We start from the raw sequence: 23,626 nt of genomic DNA, 5'->3' as shown, positions 1-23,626 counted from the left end.
CGTCTTCGCTCCAAAGGGGGGAAGTTCCTCCCCCTTCCCTCTGCCATCCATCCGAATACTCTTCTCCCAACTCTCCGGGATCCAGCTCCCCGGGATTGGGACCCCAGCTCTGCCTTCCGACAGTGACAAAATGAGTACAATGAAGGCTTCTGCATAATGTCAATAAGCAGGGAGTTCCTAAGTGTAGGTGCTGCCACACTAAATGATTGATTTCTTACAAGAGCAGAACAAGTACTATGTGGCACCCTTAACATGGAAATCACACCTTGAACTTGGCCTGGTAGCAAATCAGCAATGAATACAGATTTCAGAGCAGAAGTATAATGTACTGATAGGGTCTCACTCATGTCAGCAATTGTGCCACAGCATTCTGCACTGGGTCAGGATGTGCTGCATGGGGATTTCTGTGACCTTGGCTGACTAGCTGCCAGGACTTTTTCAGTTTTGGTTTTTGGTTAGGAATCCTGACTGGTTGTGGGATGCAGAGTTTTCTGCCTTGCTTACAGAAATCTTGTTGTGGTCGGTATGGTATTGCATTTAGGAAATCATCACTGTCTTTTCTTTTTCTATTTGCATTTAATTTACATTTAACCTCACTCCCTTACATCCAAAGAAGCAACAAGAGTGGTTCCATGTGCTCATATCCCTTAAACCTACTGATGATGCACCTTGTTGTTTGCATGACAGTTTGGCTCTTGTCCAATAGTGGTAAAAGAGAATTCACATACTGGGAAGTGTGGTGCAATTGCTGTTGTTCCCAAGCTAGTGCCTGTGAAGGTAGAACAAACCATGTGTTTTCTGTCAATTATTACTCACTGGAATTGGGTTGGCTGTCAAAGTGAGTTTATAGTAGTCCACAGGGTAGGCAGAAAAGAGAATCTTCTTAACTCTTGCACATTTCTCAAACCTCTTTATGAAGTGAAGGGTCAAGTCTGTAAAGAAGTTTGGAGCAGCCAGTAGGGCTCCTATTGGGAGAAAGGATGGGATATAAATCTAAGTAATTGATTGATTGGTTGATTGTTTAATGGCAGGGACAGGGCATTATATGCAGGGGGGTGCCAACCCTGTTTGGATATGGATATTTTTGCAAAGGATCCCTGGTCAAGCTTTATCAACAACATAATCCAAACCATATCTACTGAGAAGTAAGTCCTATTGAGTTCTATGGGACTTAGTTCCTTAGTGTGTTTAGAACTGCAGCCTTTGATGGCATCCATCTTTACTCCTTAGTGCTCCCATCTAACATCTCCCCAACAATAGGCTCCTTTCTTCCTGCAATGGCCTTCTGGTGACTGGCCTGGCCTGAGAGCACTTAAACCCTTCTTGCCAGAAGCAAGTAAGTTAGATTAAATGTTCCCTACCCAGGCTCCCTAAGCAGGTGAGAAGGAATGGTTCTGTCACTTCAGCTGGACCTGGGAACACCATCTTTTGGCTAAGATTTCTAACCAGATAAATGTTTGTTTTAATTGTATGCTCCAAGCAACTGTGGTTAATGCTTAAGGTATCATGCTTAATGACATCACTAGGGTCCTCCCCGTGACATCACTAGGGCTCACCCCTGAAATCTCAGGGTTTGGGATGCTTCTGACCTGGCAACCCTAGTTGGGATAGAGATTTCTTTCTTTCTTTAAGAACAAGCTAGTCCTTCAGGTAAATGGTCCTAGGCCATTTAAGGAGCAGAGGAAACCACGGTGAGCAGAGGAAGAAGCTGTAGTGCCTGTGTATTCACCCATCCATATCTGGCTGAGTAGATCCCCAATTTGCAAGGACATCTGGAACACCTGGATCTAGAGGTCATTGAAAGATGGGTGGGAAATTTCCCTCAGGCCTTATGCATCCTGCGGCACGTCAACACCCAAGAAAGGTTGCTCTTCGAGATGGACAGCAAAGGTGAGGACTGAGCTCTTCAACTGTTTGAGAGAAGTTGGTGGGAAATACCTATAGATGTTTGTAATGAGAGGAAAAGGCTTTTTTTGGTTGAATGAAGGGCTCAGTTGTTACTGAGAGGAGGAAAGGGGTGGATTTTTTTTTATTCAGGCTTCCGTCTTATGTCAGATATTTAAATGTGGAAACCCTCACTCTTGAGATGCTGTAATTTTCCTCACTGTTAGATAACTGAGAATTTATGGAGCTTTATTCCTGCATTTATTGTCTCAGTCCATACTCACTATCCACACCAGCCTTTCCCAACCAGTGTGCCTCCAGATGTTGTTGGACCACAACTCCCATCAGCCTCAGCCAGCATTGCCAATGGTCAGGAAAGATGGGAATTGTGGTCCAACAACATCTGCAGGCAAAGGCTGATCCACACGCCCTTCTCCAGTGTCCAGATGTTCAGTTGTAAATATGCCTGTTAAGTAGCCAGTCATTTTAATGATGATTGTGTATTGCTTTTAAATGTTTTTATGTTGTTATACACTGCCCTGATGTTTTGCGAGAGGGTGTTATATACTTTTCTAAATAAATACATATGTTGGTCTCCTCCACATGATGAGACTCCTGAGAACCTTAGGGTTCCCAATCAGGAAGATGAACCCTATCTGCATGCAGCTGTACATACCCCCTTTCCCACTAATGCCAAATGCAAGGATATGGGGAGTGGGTCAACATGTACAGCCCCCTCCCTGTGTTCAGTGAATGTGTGTGTGAGAACAGCAATATGACGTTAATCTGGGTAAAGAGGTTCAATTAATAAACCTTCTGAATTTCTCAATGCATTCTCTAACTAGAGAAGCCCCATAATTTTCCATCTATGTCGTGAAGACTGGACGAGGAGATTCAAGTTTAGAAAGCAGTAACTTTGCACCATCAGCTTTTGATAAAAGCTTAAACTCATTTAGCTAATACCCATTGGTAGTTTTGCATATTTGGACAGAACTTTCCAGAAACAACGGGGGGGGTCTCCTTAACTAATGAACGTTCCACTTTCATTAACATCACCTCTGGACTGTCAGGGGATAAATGAATGGACAATGGAAACATGAAAGCACCATGCAAGAAAATCAGGATGAATGCAATACGAATGCTTATTGTTTAATAATATCCCTGCAAACAAATCAGAGTGAATGCTCAATAAAGACTGGATATAGTCTTAACAGTCTAACCTCTGCCTAAGCTTTGGGCAAGAAAAGCAGGATGAATGCTCTATGAATAGGTCATTTGGAGTAGTCGCAATATAAAATTCTATCCTTTTAGTCCCTAATGCTTGCTGGCAATTGTATTTATACACTGGGCGTTTAATATTATCCCATTTAAATTTAATCTTTTATTTATTTATTAAAGTATATGTATACTACCCTCTTGAAAAATATAAGGGTGGTGTACAGCAACATAAACATTTTAAAACAATACAGAACAATAATTTAAAAAGAGGTACTAAAAACAATATTTGAGCTATCAAAAATTAATAACAAGAACATTTACAAACCCTTATTATTGCATTGATGTTCTTCTAAATAATTTCTAAATGTTCAGAGTAAAATAGAAACTGAAAGTACAAAATGGGGACATTATTGGGGGGGGGAAGGAAGATTAGCCTGGACATTTAAATATGAAGCTGTGGTTCAAATACAACATACCCTATAACATTCTGCAGAAGGCCCAACCTTTCAAATCCAGCAAAAAGCCTTTGCCTTTATCTCAACCATGACCACAAAGGGTTGTCCTTGCCATATTTGCTTAGTGATGCTCTATTTCACTGGAATCACATCTCAGGATTGTTATCAACTTCCCAGCTGGCCAAGTAAAGACAACTTGAAACTTCTGACCAGCAAAATGGGGCCAACTATTCCCCTACAACATGCAGATGATGCAATCAATTTCTCAAACACTGAAGAAATCCACATCAATGAATGCCAGGAGGAAAAAGCAAACTGGTCATACAAGAAATCCTCCGACGGACTCTCCACATCTTCACACAAACCATACCCAAATGGCTTGGGATGAGCACTTAATAACCATTTTTGACTGGGCTGGACAAGGACTCTGAGAATCTGGGACAATGTTTGAGTGCAGAGAAGGGGGACATAATTAAACAGAGTGTGAAAACCTTTTTCAAAAAAAATCAACGGCTTCTTGAAAGTTTAAGAGTACAGCCTGTGTGCCTGGGAGATTGTTCAGATAGAAGTTTGGCAATATTTTTTGTTGACTGACCAACTCATCAAAAGGATTGAAAATGTAGGTACTAGGATACTTTTAAAAATAAGGCCTTTCTTTAGAATCACACAATGAGAATTAACTAGTTTCAATTAAAACAATTAGGGATATGTAAACCTACCACCACTACTAAGGTATCTCAATACCCTTATTAAAGCTGCAATCCTATACCCACCTGCCAGGGAGTAAGACTCATTGGAATTAATGGGAATTTCTTCTGAACAGACAAGTTGCACTATAACACATTTTTGGATTCCTGAAAATTTAAGACATTTCTTCTTGGGAGGACTTGTTACGACAGGACCTTGAACTTCCTCATGAGCAGAGCTCACTAGAAATCCAAGTCCCCAAAAAGGGAGCAGCAGGATCTTTTGCTGGAGTTACCCGCACGTCACCCCCAGAGCATGTATAATTTTACTCTTAACCCAATAACACATATGCTGAAAGTAAAAAAAAGAATGGTTTTATTAAGAGACGTAACAAAGGAAAATATTGCAGTTTACAATTACAGTTAAAAATGAGCAGCTTTCTAACTATTATTCATTCATTCAACAACACTGGATAGACTAAAGCAAAGAGACTAACCCTGTAAACACTTTCACATTAAGCTCACCCACACAGAAAGAAAGACAAAAAAGGAAAGAAAAAGGCCCAGATAGTTGCAGATCTTTCCTGGAGAGTTGCTGCGAGACCAAAGCTGAGAGAGAGAGATTTTCGTATCTAGCCCAATGAGCAAAAGCTCCGCCCTTTGTAACCAGCGCCAGATTTGAAAGATCTCACCCAAATCCATAGCTCTGAAATTGTCCCAAAGATGCTAGCGTGCGTTGTTGGAGCCCTCCAGAAGAGGAACACCCCTCCCCTTCTCACTCCTCATGTTTTATATCTTTTCCTAACTAAAACTGACCCCAAAGTAAACCCAATGTAAATGTGATCAGGAAGGTGGGAACCCACTCATTTCCTGATAAATTCCCGGATGATAGGTGTGAACTCCCTGCTGTAGATTCCTGATGATTCCTCAAGGTTAAGATTATCATAATCCTTGTGTAAAACAGTTTCTTTGTTTGACAGGAGTTTATCCTGTCTTCTCCAAAGGCTTAGAAATGCACAGCACCTCCTAGTTTGAAAGGAGCTATTCTGTTTCCTCCTGATAGCCTAGATTATCATATGCATTTCCTTTGTTTGAAAGGAGCGCCTATTCTTACTGGGTGACAAATCCCAAATTTCCATGAGTCAGGAAGTCTATACCTTCAGGCATTGCAAGATATGTACTCAGAGGTCACAGAGGGGCTGTCTCCCAGGAATCTTTGCTGTTGCAGGCCTTTCCAAACTTTGGTTCACTGAGATGATGTGATAGAGGACAGCTTGGCTAAAAATCTGCATTTGTTGTTTTATCTGGTCTCAACTAAAGATAATAATAATAATTATTATTATTATTTATGAATCAAAGATTAAAAATTCCCAATATTTGATTTCATTCCTCTTGCGGGCCACTTCAATATTTTACCCTAGACAAGATTTGGTATTAAGTTTACAGACAAACATCTTTACACCAATCTCGACTCCCAGGCTATGGTCTGAAGGCACATAAGGCCAGCTCCCTGCTGAAGCTAAGCAGGGTCAGGTCTGGTCAGTGCCTGGATGGGAGACTGTCTGGAAACCATACGTAAGCGCCTTGGGTTTCAATCATGAAAAGAAAGGCGGGGCAGAAATGAGATAAATAATAAGTAATGATGAGAATGCATTTCAAAATTAGCACCAGACCTCTTTACTGCCTTCCCAATGAACTTACCATTGGAAAGGAGGTAGAGAGGTCATCTGATGCCAGCAGAGGTCTGGTTATCTGATGCCAGCAGAGGTCTTTTGACCTCATACATAGAGAATGAATGCTCATGAGCAAGCTCAGAAGCATCCATTTGTCCTGGGATTTATGGGAATTGTAGTTTCCAAAGGCTTCCAGTTTAATGAATTGGAGTAGGAGTAGTTTCTTAGAAACTACAACTTCCATGCATCACAGCATAAATGATCACATTCTAGAAGGCCTCTGCTGTTGCTGGTCAAGCCCTCCCCACTGCTTGTGTTGAGTTCCCCTTTTGCAAAGGTATGTTTCTTTATTTGTTTATAACATTGATATCCCACCTACAAACAAAAGGTTTTAGGGGTGGGTTACAATACATTTGCTTGAGAAAAAAAAGCAGGGGGGAAGGGTTGTAGGAAAGTGAGCTGGAGGTGGGTGAATGGGAACCATCACTACACAGGACAAAATGCTCAATGCTGCTGCGTGATCATAGCTGAGTGTCATAGATGTGATAGAGGACAGCTTGGCTAAAAATCTGCATTTGTTGTTTTATCTGGTCTCAACTAAAGATATGCAGTACAGGTCTGACAGAGGTGACTATTTGCCTTTAGGCAAAATTCAGTGGCAAGTCTAATGCTACCTAAAGAAAGACATATAGGTTTCATAAATACGATAGGAATTTTTTCTCTTTTAAATTACTACCAGACTCAATCATTCTAATAAACTCACTTAAAAGGTTTGTAGAAAAGCATAGTTTAGTTTTCTGAATCATCTGAGGAATCTTTATTTTTTAAAACAGTTCATTTTTTTAATAATGTCTTAAGAAAGAAATCAATTGCAAGCTGAATGGGCAATATTAATTCATCACTTTTCTTCATTCCAGCTTAATTTGCAGTCAGTGATGTAACAAAAACAGTGGTCTGAAATAGCAGATTGAAACTTCAGCTTAAAGACAGCATCCAAATCATTCAGCTTTCACTCAAGTTCTCCAGCGATGTATTGCTAGAAAGAAAACAGCTGCTTCCTGGTCAGATGTCATGTTACTCAGAAGATGGTCTGAGAGAAACCATACTGGTTTGTGCATGAGGTTTGGTGCTTTTATGTAATGTCTGCTAAGGAAGTTCTGCACTTCCTATGCAGAGATATGTGTCATGAAGGCACAGCTTGCACAAATCTCTTCCGGGGGGATGCATTATATGACAAGGAAATGCATTATACGACAAGAAATTGCTTTCAAAAATGGGTACATATTATTCAAAATTGCCTACAAAAATACATTTCTTAGGAGAAATTCACACCAAAATGCTGGAGAATTTCCATGAGGATTTTTTAAATCGCAAATTGATGCAGAAATGTGGAGAACTTAATTTAAGACTGGAAAAAAGAGAAACTGAGAGAACTGAAATGGACAGATCTTTCTATCCCTACTCACAGTACTACCTGTAGTTCAAGTATATGTAAAATTACAGTTGCAATCCAAACTTACTTAACTATGAGTAAGTCTCATTATACTCAGTGGGACTTACCTCTGAGGAAACGTGTAGAATTGCACAGTCTTTAAAAATTATTATTATTAATAAACAGTTTAAGAGATCTGTTAAATGTTATCTGCAAAACTACATCACATTTATACAGAGAGGGGAACTGGATTAATAGTCAGATCTCATTCTCTCCAATATACTGTAAATAATGACAATCAACATTCTTTAAATGACAGATAGAATTTATTCATTCATGTCCGGGATTTGAGATCTTCAGGTGAGGCCCTTCTTGTGTTCCCCACACCTTCGCAAGCACATATGACGCGGACACAAGATAGGGCCTTTTTGGTGGCCGCCCCTAGGCTGTGGAACTCCCTTCCGAGTGAGGTGCGATCAGCTCCCTCCTTGCCATCTTTCCGGCGACAAGTAAAGACTGTTTTATTTCAACGGGCATTTGGGATAGAGAACGACCAGGATTAAGTGTCATAGGTTTGGTGATTACATTATATGATTTTATTATTTTAAATTGTCCGCTGTTTTTAACCTATATTTTATGGTTTTAATTTTTCTCATAGTTTAATTCTTTTTTAATTGTATACTTTTGTATGTTTTAATGGTGTTGTTTTTAGTTGTAAGCCGCTCTGAGTCCTATTGGAAAAAGGGCGGGGTAGAAATAAAGTTTATTATTATTATTATTATTATTATTCATGGATCCTACTGCATGTGGTTTCCCATTCATTTAAAGGCAGACAGAAATCAAACCTTCTTTTTTTTGCTTTATAGGAAATCGAAGATGAGCACATCTTCCCACTTTTTAATAAAAATGTCATCAGTGCTGTTCTGGGGGCTAGTGGAAGAAGTGGCTTAAATGTACATAATACCCCATTTAATACTTTGCGGGTTAATATAGGATTTGCATTCACAACAGAAGTGGGCAACTCTTGGCATGATTTCATGGAGATACTGGTCCAATTTTAGAACTCTTCTGCAAGTGATCAATTCAGACCTCTGGTACTTTTTAAACAGGATTTATATACTGCTTAGCCATCAAAACCTTAAAGTGGTTTACACATTAAAACATTTAAACATTAAAAATACTGATAAAATCAGATGGTAAAAACAGGTTGACCTATTCCCCCCGCAAAAAAATACAAATAAAATTAGCAGGTTTTTAAAAAATATATATACATAATAAAATTAAATTTGGCATGTGATATAATATGCCATTTTCATGTCTGGGTAGGCTTGCCTAAACAAAAATGGTTTTAGCAGGCAAACAATACAGCAAATGAGTGATCTGTCCTGTTCCAGGCAGCCCACTGGGCAGGGAGAGAGGGAGTGAGTGAGACAAAGAGACATAAGGGGTGTCAGAGACATCCCAAGCCATTCTGCTGATGTGAAGGACAAGATGACATTTCCCCCCTACTCATTCCATATAGAGAGGCCCATTGAATGGGCCACTGAATCTCACTTCAACATTAGGGACTGAAATACAGGTGATAGGCTACTGCACCTGAGACAGTAGGCTAGTTTAGGAGGGTGAGGACAGGCTGCATAGCAGACACAGTTCTGTCATCCCACAGAAGGGAATGGCCAGGGGCTTAGGAGGGACAGCCAGGGAGCTTTTGCTGCTGCCCCCCGCCAAGGTTGTCACTTCTTTGCCTAATCATTAGGTCCTAGGTAGGATTGGCCCTGGTCAGAGAGAGAGAAAGGTGGCAGAAAGTGGATGGTCCTGCCCCCCACAGTCACATGACCCTGACCAATTATCCACAAGTAGAATGGTGATTTTTGCATACAAAAAAAAAATAGAAAATGGATCCTCCTCTCCACCCAAAGAACAAAAGTGGACACAAATTTGCATACGCTAATTTTTACATATAGATGTATATTTAGAAATAATTACTATAAGTGAAAGCAGGAGAAAACAGAAAATGCGTATAAAATAATACTTCACACATTAGACTTACTAATTACAGGTCATTATTTTTATTTTTTGCTGTTTGTTTCTAAAGCAAAGGCATGCATAGTATCTTCAGTTTTGCATTCCTGGATGTTTTGAAGTAAAAGCTGTGTCTTATGTTGTATTTTATATATTGCAACTCATGGCATCATAAAGTGTGGCAAATTGCTTTTTTAGAAAAGATAACCCCAAAAACTAGAAGAGCTCTTGGACAAAAGAAATGTGAGACCCTTGAAACTGTCTGGTTTGATTTTATTTGTTTTGTAAACAATGCAAAGCACAACCTTTCACTGCCCTCAGCATTTGCTCAAATTCAGACCCGATAACTGAGATTTTATAGAAATATTTCTGCAGTCACTCTTGCCAGGAAACAAGACAATATTAAGACAGGGTATAATCCGATAATGCAACTCTGTCATACTTACCTACTTCTTCACATGTATGTCCTCTGCTCTTTAGATTTATATATTTCAAGGGTGCCTGCTCCCTAGGAGGGGTAGGGTCCCCCACCGCATTTTCAGTTTTTATAAGTTTTGTATTGTCTTCTTCATACTTCTTTATTTCTGTATTTCTATATATCCTGAAAATGCTTAATAAAAAACATATTTTTAAAAAAACTTCTAACTAGACAACGAGGCTGAAGTTGGTTCCTAGTTCCCAGTTCCCAGTTCCCAGTTCCTTATTTGCTTGAAAGTTTGAAACGCTAAAAAAGAAGAAAACGTGACAGCTACAGCATGTTCAAGCCAAACTTAACATGTCCCTGAACCCCACAATATATGTTGGGGTACCTTGTATGATATATCACTGTGATCGGGGGATTCTCCCCATCAAGAATAACAATACATTTATGGAATCAAAATAATCAGGCTTCTGATATTATCATAAATACACAATGATGTCATAAAATCATAAAAAATAAGGAACTGGGGGTGCCCACCCCAACATCTGCTCTGGGACAGGACAAATCATATACCCCAGGAAAGGGGAAGGTGTCCTCCTCGAGATGCCAGTGTGTCCCATCTGGCCAAGAGCTTCTGTTGGGTGCCGGGCACGAATGAGAGCTTCTAAGCAAAATCAAACCAGAGAAAAATGTCCAGGAAAACAAGGAACTGGGGGTGCCCACCCCAAAATTTGCTCTGGGCCAGGACAAATCATACACCCAGGAAAGGGGAGGGTGTCCTCTACAAGATGCCACTGTGTCCCACCTGGTCCAGAGCTTTTGCTGGGAGCAGGGCATGGAGGAGGGCATCTACAAAAAACCGAAGCAGACAAAAACGTGCAGAAAAAAATAAGGAATTGGGGGTGCCCACCCCAAAATCTGCTCTGGGACAGGACAAATCATATACCCGAGGAAAGGGGAGGGTGTCCTCTATGAGATGCCACTGTGTTGCACCTGGCCCAGAGCTTCTGCTACGCGCAGGGCACGGGCATCTATGCAAAACAAAAGCAGAGAAAAACAGGAAAAAATAAGGAACTGGGGGTGCCCACCCCAAAATCTGCTCTGGGACAGGACAAATCATACACCCAGGAAAGGGGAGGGTGTCCTCTATGAGATGCCACTGTGTCCTGCCTGGCCCAGAGCTTCTGCTGGGTGCAGGGCACGGAGGAGGGCATCTACGCAAAACGAAAGCAGAGAAAAACATACAGGAAAAAAATAAGGAACTGGGGGTGCCCACCCCAAAATTTGCTCTGGGCCAGGACAAATCATACACCCAGGAAAGGGGAGGGTGTCCTCTACAAGATGCCACTGTGTCCCACCTGGTCCAGAGCTTTTGCTGGGAGCAGGGCATGGAGGAGGGCATCTACAAAAAACCGAAGCAGACAAAAACGTGCAGAAAAAAATAAGGAATTGGGGGTGCCCACCCCAAAATCTGCTCTGGGACAGGACAAATCATATACCCGAGGAAAGGGGAGGGTGTCCTCTATGAGATGCCACTGTGTTGCACCTGGCCCAGAGCTTCTGCTACGCGCAGGGCACGGGCATCTATGCAAAACAAAAGCAGAGAAAAACAGGAAAAAATAAGGAACTGGGGGTGCCCACCCCAAAATCTGCTCTGGGACAGGACAAATCATACACCCAGGAAAGGGGAGGGTGTCCTCTATGAGATGCCACTGTGTCCTGCCTGGCCCAGAGCTTCTGCTGGGTGCAGGGCACGGAGGAGGGCATCTACGCAAAACGAAAGCAGAGAAAAACATACAGGAAAAAAATAAGGAACTGGGGGTGCCCACCCCAAAATTTGCTCTGGGCCAGGACAAATCATACACCCAGGAAAGGGGAGGGTGTCCTCTACAAGATGCCACTGTGTCCCACCTGGTCCAGAGCTTTTGCTGGGAGCAGGGCATGGAGGAGGGCATCTACAAAAAACCGAAGCAGACAAAAACGTGCAGAAAAAAATAAGGAATTGGGGGTGCCCACCCCAAAATCTGCTCTGGGACAGGACAAATCATATACCCGAGGAAAGGGGAGGGTGTCCTCTATGAGATGCCACTGTGTTGCACCTGGCCCAGAGCTTCTGCTACGCGCAGGGCACAGGCATCTATGCAAAACAAAAGCAGAGAAAAACAGGAAAAAATAAGGAACTGGGGGTGCCCACCCCAAAATCTGCTCTGGGCCAGGACAAATCATACACCCCAGGAAAGGGGAGGGTGTCCTCTTCAAGACGCCACTGTGTCCCACCTGGCCCATAGCTTCTGCTAGGCGCAGGGCACGGAGGAGGGCATCTATGCAAAACCAAACCAGAGAAAAACATACAGAACTGTACATCTTCAGACTCTGTGTGTGTGCGGGGAGGGGGATACCAATTTGATCTGTCAGAGTCCATATAGCAACAGTACCGCTGTCAACCACAAAACGTGCAGAAAAAAATAAGGAATTGGGGGTGCCCACCCCAAAATCTGCTCTGGGACAGGACAAATCATATACCCGAGGAAAGGGGAGGGTGTCCTCTATGAGATGCCACTGTGTTGCACCTGGCCCAGAGCTTCTGCTACGCGCAGGGCACAGGCATCTATGCAAAACAAAAGCAGAGAAAAACAGGAAAAAATAAGGAACTGGGGGTGCCCACCCCAAAATCTGCTCTGGGCCAGGACAAATCATACACCCCAGGAAAGGGGAGGGTGTCCTCTTCAAGACGCCACTGTGTCCCACCTGGCCCATAGCTTCTGCTAGGCGCAGGGCACGGAGGAGGGCATCTATGCAAAACCAAACCAGAGAAAAACATACAGAACTGTACATCTTCAGACTCTGTGTGTGTGCGGGGAGGGGGATACCAATTTGATCTGTCAGAGTCCATATAGCAACAGTACCGCTGTCAACCACATCTGTAGACATGTACATCGACCACTCAACAGTCCTATTAACTCACAAAGAGAGTGGTTTGGCCAAAACAATTAACTTGTTAACAGAATTGGTGTAACCTGTTCAGCTTCTTTATCTCTGATACAAACTGCATCACTATAGATTCAAAAGCACAGGCTGAAGGGGAGAAAAATACATAATCTGTACCAAGAATAGTATACTAACAACAGACAAATTTTATAGACTTACAGTAAAGCATACAGGCTACCAGTTTTAAAAACCATGCACGAAAACCCATAGAAACTCTAGGATGCAGTCAGGGAAAGAGATTGGGGTAGGGGGAAGGATGTTGGGTGAGATGAAGGGTTAAGGTGGTGCCAGAAGATAAAAGGATGCTGGCTAGGGCTAGTTACTTTAGAAACAGAAGAAGGGCTTGTCAGTAGAATAATGGTGATTGGGCCATGGTTTTCTGGGGCTTTTTTAGGGCTTATCCAAATGGAGCGGGATAATCCACGGTTTCCATATTCGGTTTGTCATCTGATAGTCCTCACTTTGCCTTTTAGTTTGCTCTTTCCCAATTAAAAAAAACGCTTTTTTGCACCCGCACACGCAGCGGTAAGACCCCTACATTCTTTTCGCTTTTTCCAAGCTCTGCCTCTAAAACCTCCCCCTATCAACCAATTGGTCAGCAAAAAAATGACGTATGCTCCTCTCCCCCTTTGCAACAAAGCACAATATGGCTGTAAAGGAGTTCTCGCCTCCGAAGGAAAGGCTGCTGGTCGGTTTCACGCCTGCCTTGTTTGTATTTGCGATATTATGCTTGAATGAATGATTTTCTGCCTTTATTGATATTTAAGGAGATACACACGCTGGCAACTGCACTTATTTCTCCAAAAAAGCAAGAAACGAGTCACACACCCCTCCTTCTCCCTTTCCTTCCCACAGAGAATGAAATTGACAAAGCTTTCCGGAGCAGGCTTGAAACTGACTAGAAGTCCTTTTCTTGTTTGTATTTGCGATATTACACTTAAACGAATGCATGCTTTTCTGCCTTTATTGATATTTAAGGAGATACACACGCTGGCAACTGCACTTATTTCTCCAAAACAGCAAGAAACATGTCACACACCCCTCCTCCTCCCTTTCCTTCCCACAGAGAATGAAATTGACAAAGCTTCTGGAGCAGGCTTGAAACCAGAAGCCCTTTTCTTAAGTTTGTATTTGCGATATTACACTTAAACTAATGTATGCTTTTCTGATTTGAAGCAAAACCCCAGCAAGTACAATGAAATTGACAAAGCTTTCCGGAGGCAGGCGTGAAACCGACAGCAGCCCCTTTCTCGCTTGCTGTTCATTGCAGATCTCACCCAGAGCGGCTGCCCAGTTTGCAGGCTGGTAAAAATAAAATGAATCTGCACAGTAGTTGCAGACCCCCCCAACACCCCACCATTGCGATGATTGGTTCAGTTTTCCTGGGCTTATTCTCGCACATGCGCAAAAGTGCAGATATGTGATTGGCTGGAATGAGGAGAAGGGGCAAGGGGAAACGCCTAAGAACCGTCCATCAGCTGTAAAGTCCGCGGTATTGCATCCTAACTCCTGAAGGCCCAGCGGATGATTCCCGATTTTAAACAGCAAATCGCATTTTTGCCGGTATTTTTGCAAATCGCATTTTTGCAAGGAGCGGATTTAACCCGCGAAAATGCATAACAGAGCGAGACATCATTTGGACGACTGAAAAGTAATGAACACACATAGCGGGCGTGTCACACATTTTGCAGTCGTCTGGATGAGCCCTTAAAGTTTCAAGGCAAGATTCAAGATAAAGAATTTTCTGGGTTTGAGTCGTCAGTGAGAAGCTGGGAAACCACAGCACCATTGTGGATCCTTCCTTGGCCATGTTAAACCCAAGCCAGAGCCCATATCTTGGGCAAGTCAGTTGGCTTTGGACCACTGAATACAAAGTTGTTTTATTCCACATTTGGAGGAAAACTACATTAGCACAGCAAGGGAGCTGGAGTATTTCTTTTTCCTCACAATGGAGGTGAAGGGAGAGGTTGTGTTCATTCTTTAAAGAAAGAGGTACTGGCAGGGAAAAAGGCAGGCAGGGGAAAGAAAGAGTCCCATTTTCCTGTCCAGTGCAAACCCAGCAGGGCTTTGGAAGTGGTGGTTCTTCCACCACAGTCTCTCCTCCTCCAATCTTTTCTACTGTTTTCCAATCCACATGTGCAACATAAACAGGAAAATTGCAGACCTTGTAATGGTATGTAAACTAACTACAGATTAAGCCATAACATCTCAACTGTCTCTGTATAGGTTGCTATTGAACATATTTATAAGTATTTTTTAAAAAACCAGCTGATGGAAAACACATGTGAGGAATGTGCTGTTGCGTTCATAATCTTCTTTGGGATTCCAAAAGGCATCTAGTTGGTCACTGGGAGAACAGGAAGCTGGGCTATATGTGACTTTGTGAACTGCAAAAATGTACTTAATTTTAAAAATGTTTACTATTTTTTCCAGGTACAAAGTGGTAGGGATCACTTTCAACACTGGAAATCACTTTGTTTCTTTCCACAATCTGGGAAATGCAAGTGATTGGAACTTCTGCGATGGAATTAGGGAGCTTCAAAACATAGGATGTGGTGATGTTTGTGCAACAGATGAGTTGTTCCAAGACTTCACAAAGAAAAATAGTAGTCCAAGTCATATTGTAGCAATGAGGCTATAAAGGACCAAATAATAATGATGATGTGCAATGTGCAGTTTAGAAGGTGCTCTTCTAAATCTACTACTATTTCAGAGATCTTTGAAAACCAGGAGATTATTTCAAATGGGTGAAATTGTTTAATTCCAGCCCATGTGAAATGGTGTTGATTTTGTAAACTGCAAAAATGTTCTAATATATTTCTAAGAAAAATGTTTTTTACTGTTTTACCAGTTCTGATAAATATGACTTCCTTATTTCTTTCTTTCTTTTTTTTAATTAAGTCTGCACTTGTTTATATGTTCATTCGTATACTTGGTTGTTACCTGTTGGAAAAATATAATATATATATGTAGTAAATTATTAAGAGATATAATAAATCAAATGTACTACAATTCTTCTCAAACTATAACTCTATGCTATCTGGTGCCATGGCAGATGGCAACTTGGCCGGATCACCAGACAACGATTCACTCAAGAAGCATAAAGATGTAATTTCATAGATGAGACTCTAAACTATGCATAAGAACATAAGAAGAGCCTGCTGGATCAGGCCAGTGGCCCATCTAGTCCAGCATCCTGTTCTCACAGTGGCCAACCAGGTGCCTGGGGGAAGCCCGCAAGCAGGACCCGAGTGCAAGAACACTCTCCCCTCCTGAGGCTTCCGGCAACTGGTTTTCAGAAGCATGCTGCCTCTGACTAGGGTGGCAGAGCACAGCCATCACGGCTAGTAGCCATTGATAGCCCTGTCCTCCATGAATTTGTCTAATCTTCTTTTAAAGCCATCCAAGCTGGTGGCCATTACTGCATCTTGTGGGAGCAAATTCCATAGTTTAACTATGCGCTGAGTAAAGAAGTACTTCCTTTTGTCTGTCCTGAATCTTCCAACATTCAGCTTCTTTGAATGTCCACAAGTTCTAGTATTATGAGAGAGGGAGAAGAACTTTTCTCTATCCACTTTCTCCATGCCATGCATAATTTTATACACTTCTATCATGTCTCCTCTGACCCGCCTTTTCTCTAAACTAAAAAGGCCCAAATGCTGCAACCTTTCCTCGTAAGGGAGTCGCTCCATCCCCTTGATCATTCTGGTTGCCCTCTTCTGAACCTTTTCCAACTCTATAATATCCTTTTTGAGATGAGGCGACCAGAACTGTACACAGTATTCCAAATGCGGCCGCACCATAGATTTATACAACGGCATTATGATATCGGCTGTTTTATTTTCAATACCTTTCCTAATTATTGCTAGCATGGAATTTGCCTTTTTCACAGCTGCCGCACACTGGGTCGACATTTTCATCGTGCTGTCCACTACAACCCCGAGGTCTCTTTCCTGGTCGGTCACCGCCAGTTCAGACCCCATGAGCGTATATGTGAAATTCAGATTTTTTGCTCCAATATGCATAATTTTACACTTGTTTATATTGAATTGCATTTGCCATTTTTCTGCCCATTCACTCAGTTTGGAGAGGTCTTTTTGGAGCTCTTCGCAATCCCTTTTTGTTTTAACAACCCTGAACAATTTAGTGTCGTCAGCAAACTTGGCCACTTCACTGCTCACTCCTAATTCTAGGTCATTAATGAACCAGTTGAAAAGTACAGGTCCCAATACCGATCCTTGAGGGACTCCACTTTCTACAGCCCTCCATTGGGAGAACTGTCCGTTTATTCCTACTCTGCTTTCTGCTTCTTAACCAATTCCTTATCCACAAGAGGACCTCCCCTCTTATTCCATGACTGCTAAGCTTCCTCAGAAGCCTTTGGTGAGGTACCTTGTCAAACGCTTTTTGAAAGTCTAAGTACACTATGTCCACTGGATCACCTCTATCTATATGTTTGTTGACACTCTCAAAGAATTCTAATAGGTTACTCAGACAGGACTTTCCCTTGCAGAAGCCATGCTGGCTCTGCTTCAGCAAGGCTTGTTCTTCTATGTGCTTGGTTAATCTAGCTTTAATAATACTTTCTACCAGTTTTCCAGGGACAGAAGTTAAGCTAACTGGCCTGTAATTTCCGGGATCCCCTCTGGATCCCTTTTTGAAGATTGGTGTTACATTTGCCACTTTCCAGTCCTCAGGCACGGAGGAGGACCCGAGGGACAATTTACATATTTTAGTTAGCAGATCAGCAATTTCACCTTTGAGTTCTTTGAGAACTCTCGGGTGGATGCCATCCGGGCCCGGTGATTTGTCAGTTTTTATATTGTCCATTAAGCTTAGAACTTCCTCTCTCGTTACCACTATTTGTCTTAGTTCCTCAGAATCCCTTCCTGCAAATGTTAGTTCAGGTTTAGGGATCTGCCCTATATCTTCCACTGTGAAGACAGATGCAAAGAATTCATTTAGCTTCTCTGCAATCTCCTTATCGTTCTTTAGTACACCTTTGACTCCCTTATCATCCAAGGGTCCAATTGTCTCCCTAGATGGTCTCCTGCTTTGAATGTATTTATAGAATTTTTTGTTGTTGGTTTTTATGTTCTTAGCAATGTGCTCCTCAAATTCTTTTTTAGCATCCCTTATCGTCTTCTTGCATTTCTTTTGCCAGAGTTTGTGTTCTTTTTTATTTTCTTCATTCGGACAAGACTTCCATTTTCTGAAGGAAGACTTTTTGCCTCTAAGAGCTTCCTTGACTTTGCTCGTTAACCATGCTGGCATCTTCTTGGCCCTGGCGGTACCTTTTCTGATCTGCGGTATGCACTCCAGTTGAGCTTCTAATATAGTGTTTTTAAACAACTTCCAAGCATTTTCGAGTGATGTGACCCTCTGGACTTTGTTTTTCAGCTTTCTTTTTACCAATCCCCTCATTTTTGTGAAGTTTCCTCTTTTGAAGTCAAATGTGACCGTGTTGGATTTTCTTGGCAATTGGCCATTTACATGTATGTTTAATTTAATAGCACTGTGGTCACTGCTCCCAATCGGTTCAACAACACTTACATCTCGCACCAGGTCCCGGTCCCCACTGAGGATTAAGTCCAGGGTTGCCGTCCCTCTGGTCGGTTCCATGACCAACTGATCTAGGGAATAGTCATTTAGAATATCTAGAAACTTTGCTTCTTTGTCATGACTGGAACACATATGCGGCCAGTCTATGTCCGGGTAGTTGAAGTCACCCATTACTACCACATTTCCTAGTTTGGATGCTTCCTCAATTTCATATCTCATCTCAAGGTCTCCCTGAGTATTTTGATCAGGGGGACGATAGATCGTTCCCAGTATTAAGTCCCTCCTGGGGCACGGTATCACCACCCACAACGATTCTGTGGAGGAGTCTGCCTCTTTTGGGGTTTCGAGCTTGCTGGATTCAATGCCTTCTTTCACGTATAGAGCGACTCCGCCACCAATACGTCCTTCCCTGTCCTTCCGATATAGTTTATATCCAGGGATAACCGTATCCCACTGGTTTTCTCCATTCCACCAGGTCTCCGTTATGCTCACTATATCAATGCTCTTCTCTAAGACCAAGCACTCCAGTTCTCCCATCTTGGTTCGGAGGCTCCTAGCATTAGTGTACAGGCACTTGTAAGCAGTGTCTCTCTTCAAGTGTCTTTGGCACTTGTGGTTAGGCCTGTGGTAATTTTGCTCTTCTGAATTTATATCCTGTGCCCCTGCTCTCACAATGCCTACTTCTAGGCCTACCCCTTTTAAAATTTCATCATTTCTTTGGTTTTTATCCCAGGGGGGAGGTTTATTCCGAACCGGACCTTTCTCAGCTCCTGTCGGGTTTCCCCCCTCAGTCAGTGCATGGATGGCATCTAATAGAAGACAGTATCCCTGATGTGTGGAACTATGATTTGTGGTGCCCCAAATCATATTTTGGGATGGGCATCCAAGTTCTTTATAATCCTTCCTATATATTTTGGCTATTCATCTGATACATAAATTAATGTTGTTGGTGTTGTTTAGATTTATTCCCTGCAGTTAACTAAAACGTTCCCAGGTGGATCACAAGTTATAAAATGCATAATTAAATACAGTTAAAAACACTCTAAAATCAGAAATGATAAATGACCTTGTCTGAGCCATAACTGAACAAAAAGCTCTGACCTGGGTTGGAACCAATGCCATATTGCAGAGGACCCTGCCCTGTATGAATATGTGTATGATATATAACACTTTGAATAAAGTTTTGGGGTGGGCACCACCAGATCCATTCCCCCCTACCTTATTTAAATATTTAGATGTGTATAGTTGCTCAGATCCACTCCTGCACACAAGAAACTCTGGGCCAGTCAGGAAGCCATGGATTCTCATAGAGGATGTTTTTGTCCATTTTGGTTGTGCGTATATGCCCTCATCTGTGCCATGCAACCTGCACAACCTCTGGGCCAGGCAGGACACACTGGTATGTTATAGAGGACACCCTCCCCTTTCCTGGGGTGAATGATTTGTCCTGGCCCAGAGCAGATTTTGGGGTGGGCACCCCCAGTTCCTTATTTTTTCCTGTATGTTTTTCTCTGCTTTCGTTTTGCATAGATGCCCTCCTCCGTGCCCTGCGCCTAGCAGAAGCTCTGGGCCAGGCGGGATGCAGTGGCATCTCATAGAGGACACCCTCCCCTTTTCTGGGGTGTATGAATTGTCCTGGCCCAGAGCAGATTTTGGGGTGGGCACCCCCAGTTCCTTATTTTTTCCTGCACATTTTTCTCTGGTGTGGTTTTGCATAGATGCCCACATTCATGCCCGGTGCCCAGCAGAAACTCTGGGCTGGATGGGATGCACTGGCACCTCAAAGAGGACATCCTCCCCTTTCCTGGGGTGTATGATTTGTCCTGGCCCAGAGCAGATGTTGGGGTGGGCACCTCCAGTTCCTTATTTTTTCCTGTATGTTTTTCTCTGCTTTGGTTTTGCATAGATGCCCTCATCTGTGCCCTGCACCTAGCAAAAGCTCTGGGCCAGGCGGAATGCACTGGCATCTCGAAGAGGACACCCTCCCCTTTCCTGGGGTATATGATTTGTCCTGGCCCAGAGCAGATTTTAGGGTGGGCACCCCCAGTTCCTTATTTTTATGATTTTATGACATCATTGTGTATTTATGATAATATCAGAAGCCTGATGATTTTGATTGCATAAATATATTGTTATTCTTGATGGGGAGAGTCCCCCGATATATCATACAGGGTACTGCAACATATATTTAGGGGTTCAGAGTCATGTTAAGTTTGGCTTGAAGTTGCTGTAGCTGTCAACTTTTCTTCTTTTTTAGCATTTTGACTTTCAAGCAAATAAGGAACTGGGAACTAGAAACCAACTTCAGCGTCATACCTAGACATGCAGTGTCAACTAGACACTGTCCAAGGTATTCATGGTCAGTATCTAACAGCACAATCCAGCCAAAGTAAAGTACCCTGAAGTCTCATTGCTTTCAGCTATGAAGGGGGCAGGGAGAGTATTAACCATGTGCTGTACTCTCCAGAAAGCAATGGAGTTTAAAAGTGCTGCTCTTCAGCTGGATTTCTGAGTAATAAAAACAATATCAAGAACACCCATATTGTGCAGCAAGAAAAATTCTAATTCTATGTTTGAAAGTAATTTCCACCAATTCTCCCATCCTTGTACATCAGGTGTGGGGAATCTTTGCAATGTTGATGAACTACAACTCCCATCTTCTCTGGTCATTGGCCATCCTTACTGGGGCTGATGGGAGTTGTACTTCAGCACCATCTGGAGGGCTGAACATCACCCACCATAGAATCATAGAATAGCACATCCTTTCTGTACAGCCTTCTGTGCTCCTGTGGAGGATTTCCATGAATGGCAGCTTCTGCTGGGTTCACCAGTTCTTCCATGAATGGAAGGAACTCTTCCAGAAACAAAAAGGCTATTCTGGATCCAAGCCCAGATTTTTAAAAATAAGAAGCCATTGTTTTCCTGCATGGAGAGAACTCTTTAAACTGATTATCCTATCAAGGAATACCTATACTTCTGTCTCGGAAGTGCACCATGTTTGTGAAGATTCTGGGGGAAATCTTTGGTCAACCTGTGGCATTGACCATGTCTGGTTATCCTTTCAATAACTCCCATGAGAACTGAGAATACCACCTAGAACACATTACAGGGAAATATCAGGGTAAGGAAATGTAAAGAATAGCCTCTGATAATACCAGGGATGAGTTGCAGAAGGCAGAGAAACAGTATCGAAGAATCTCCTGGCTGCACAATTTCCTGGGTCTTTCACAGTATATTTTCTATTTTCTTTTGGGGTTTTTATCTTCTGGTAAGGCTTCATTGTAGCATTGCATATTTCAAAATCACATCTCACTATTTTTAACCTAATGAAATAATGTAGTAACAAATGAATAAAGAGCAGGAAGCAGCTGTTTTGCTTTCTAGGAAGACATCACTGGAGACATTGAGTGAAAGTTGGGGATTTGGTTGCTCTCATCAAGTTGCAGTTTCATTCTGCTGTTTCATCCCATTGCTTTTGTTGCATCACTGACTAGGTTAAACTGGAATGAAGAAGAAAAGTGTTTAATTAACGTCTCTTATTCAGTTTGAAGTGACTTTCCTTTTTAAGTCATTCTTTCAAATATGGAACATTTTGAACTATATGCACTAAAATGTTTAAATATTGACTCCTCAGAAGATTCAGAAAATTTTGCTATGCTTTTCTACAAAGCTTTTTGGTGACCTGTAGAAGCCCTGAACAGTATGGTAGTAATTTAAAGGAGAAACCTATTTCCACATTGTATTTATGAAATCTATTAATGTATGTATCTTTATGATGTATTAGGTGCCAATGAATTTTATCTCAAGCAGGGGTTCTTACTGTGGGCCATGGACCCTCTAGGGCTTCAGGGGATCTATGAACTAGACACAAAAAAATCCTGCATTTCCAGTGAAATAAAATTTATATTTTTATTTATAGGAGTCCATAGCTTTCATCAGATTCTCAGAGGGATCCAGGACCCCAAAAAGGTTAAGAGCCACTGATCTAAAGTTAACTAAAGAAATTTCTCAGGGGTGTACTGACCACCTTTACCTGGGGCCAGATAAAACATTAAATGCAGATTCTCAGCTGTCCTGTGGATGACACTTGTGACTCCGCAGCACTGAGTGTTCTGTCCTGAGTAGTGACCACCACCACCACTCTGGCTCACCTAATAAACTTCTCTCCTCCCAACCTTTCTCTTTGAAAAGGTCAGTATCTCTTATTTTCAAGCACACTTCTTATATGCCACCCTCAGAATGTTTCTTTTTGGGCAGCGTATGTTGTTGTTGTTATGTGCCTCCAAGTCGACTACCACTATGGCGACCCTATGAATCAGTGACCTCCAAGAGCATCTGCCATGAACCACCCTGTTCAGATCCTGTAAGTTCAGGTCTGTGGCTTCCTTTATGGAATCAATCCATCTCTTGTTTGGCCTTCTTTTTCTACTTCCTTCTGTTTTTCCAAGCATTATTATCTTTTCTAATGTCTTCTCATTATGTGTCCAAAGTATGATAACCTCAGTTTCATCATTTTAGCTTCTAGTGATAGTTCTGATTTAATTTGTTCTAACACCCAATTATTTGTCTTTTTTGCAGTCCATGGTATCCGCAAAGCTCTTCTCCAACACCACATTTCAAATGCGTTGATTTTTCTCTTATCCACTTTTTTCACTGTCCAACTTTCACCTCCATACATAGAGATCGGGAATACCATGGTCTGAATGATCCTGACTTTAGTGTTCAGTGATACACCTTTACATTTGAGGACTTTTTCTAGTTCTCTCACAGCTGCCCTCCCCAGTCCTAGCCTTCTTCTGATTTCTTGAGTATTGTCTCCATTTTGGTTAATGACTGTGCCGAGGTATTGATAATCCTTGACAAGTTCAGTGTCCTCAGTGTCAACTGTAAAGTTACATAAATCTTCTGTTGTCATTACTTTAGTCTTTTTGATGTTCAGCTGTAGTCCTGCTTTTGTGCTTTCCTCTTTAACTTTCATCAGTATTCGTTTCAAATCATTACTGGTTTCTGCTAGTAGTATGGTATCGTCTGTATATCTTAAATTGGTGTATACATGTCTCAATCAAGCAACCTTGCAAAAGGGGGGCACAACATAACTAGTGGGAAGGGATGGCCTGGCCACAGCAGAGGCCTTCTGTGCCTCGTCCTGTATGTCCCTGAAAATACTGAGCAGCATTGTTGGTGCCGTGATAGCTAGGAGTTATAGTTTCCAATGCTTCCTGCCCCAATTCATTAAACAGGAAGCCATTGGAAACTACAATTCCCATCAATCCCAGAACCAATGC

General features: G+C 42.1%; 1 pseudogene; it reads right to left on the bottom strand.

Moving 5' to 3' along the window:
* Nucleotides 1–23,626, bottom strand: part of LOC133376769 (uncharacterized) — a 77,689-nt pseudogene that overhangs the window by 51,357 nt on the left and 2,706 nt on the right.

This window comes from Rhineura floridana, chromosome 1 (genome assembly GCF_030035675.1).
Source record: "Rhineura floridana isolate rRhiFlo1 chromosome 1, rRhiFlo1.hap2, whole genome shotgun sequence".
NCBI classification, from domain to species: Eukaryota; Metazoa; Chordata; class Lepidosauria; order Squamata; family Rhineuridae; genus Rhineura; species Rhineura floridana.
The sequence above is the reverse complement of the archived record's forward strand: the minus strand, read 5'-3'. Positions and strand labels throughout refer to the sequence as shown.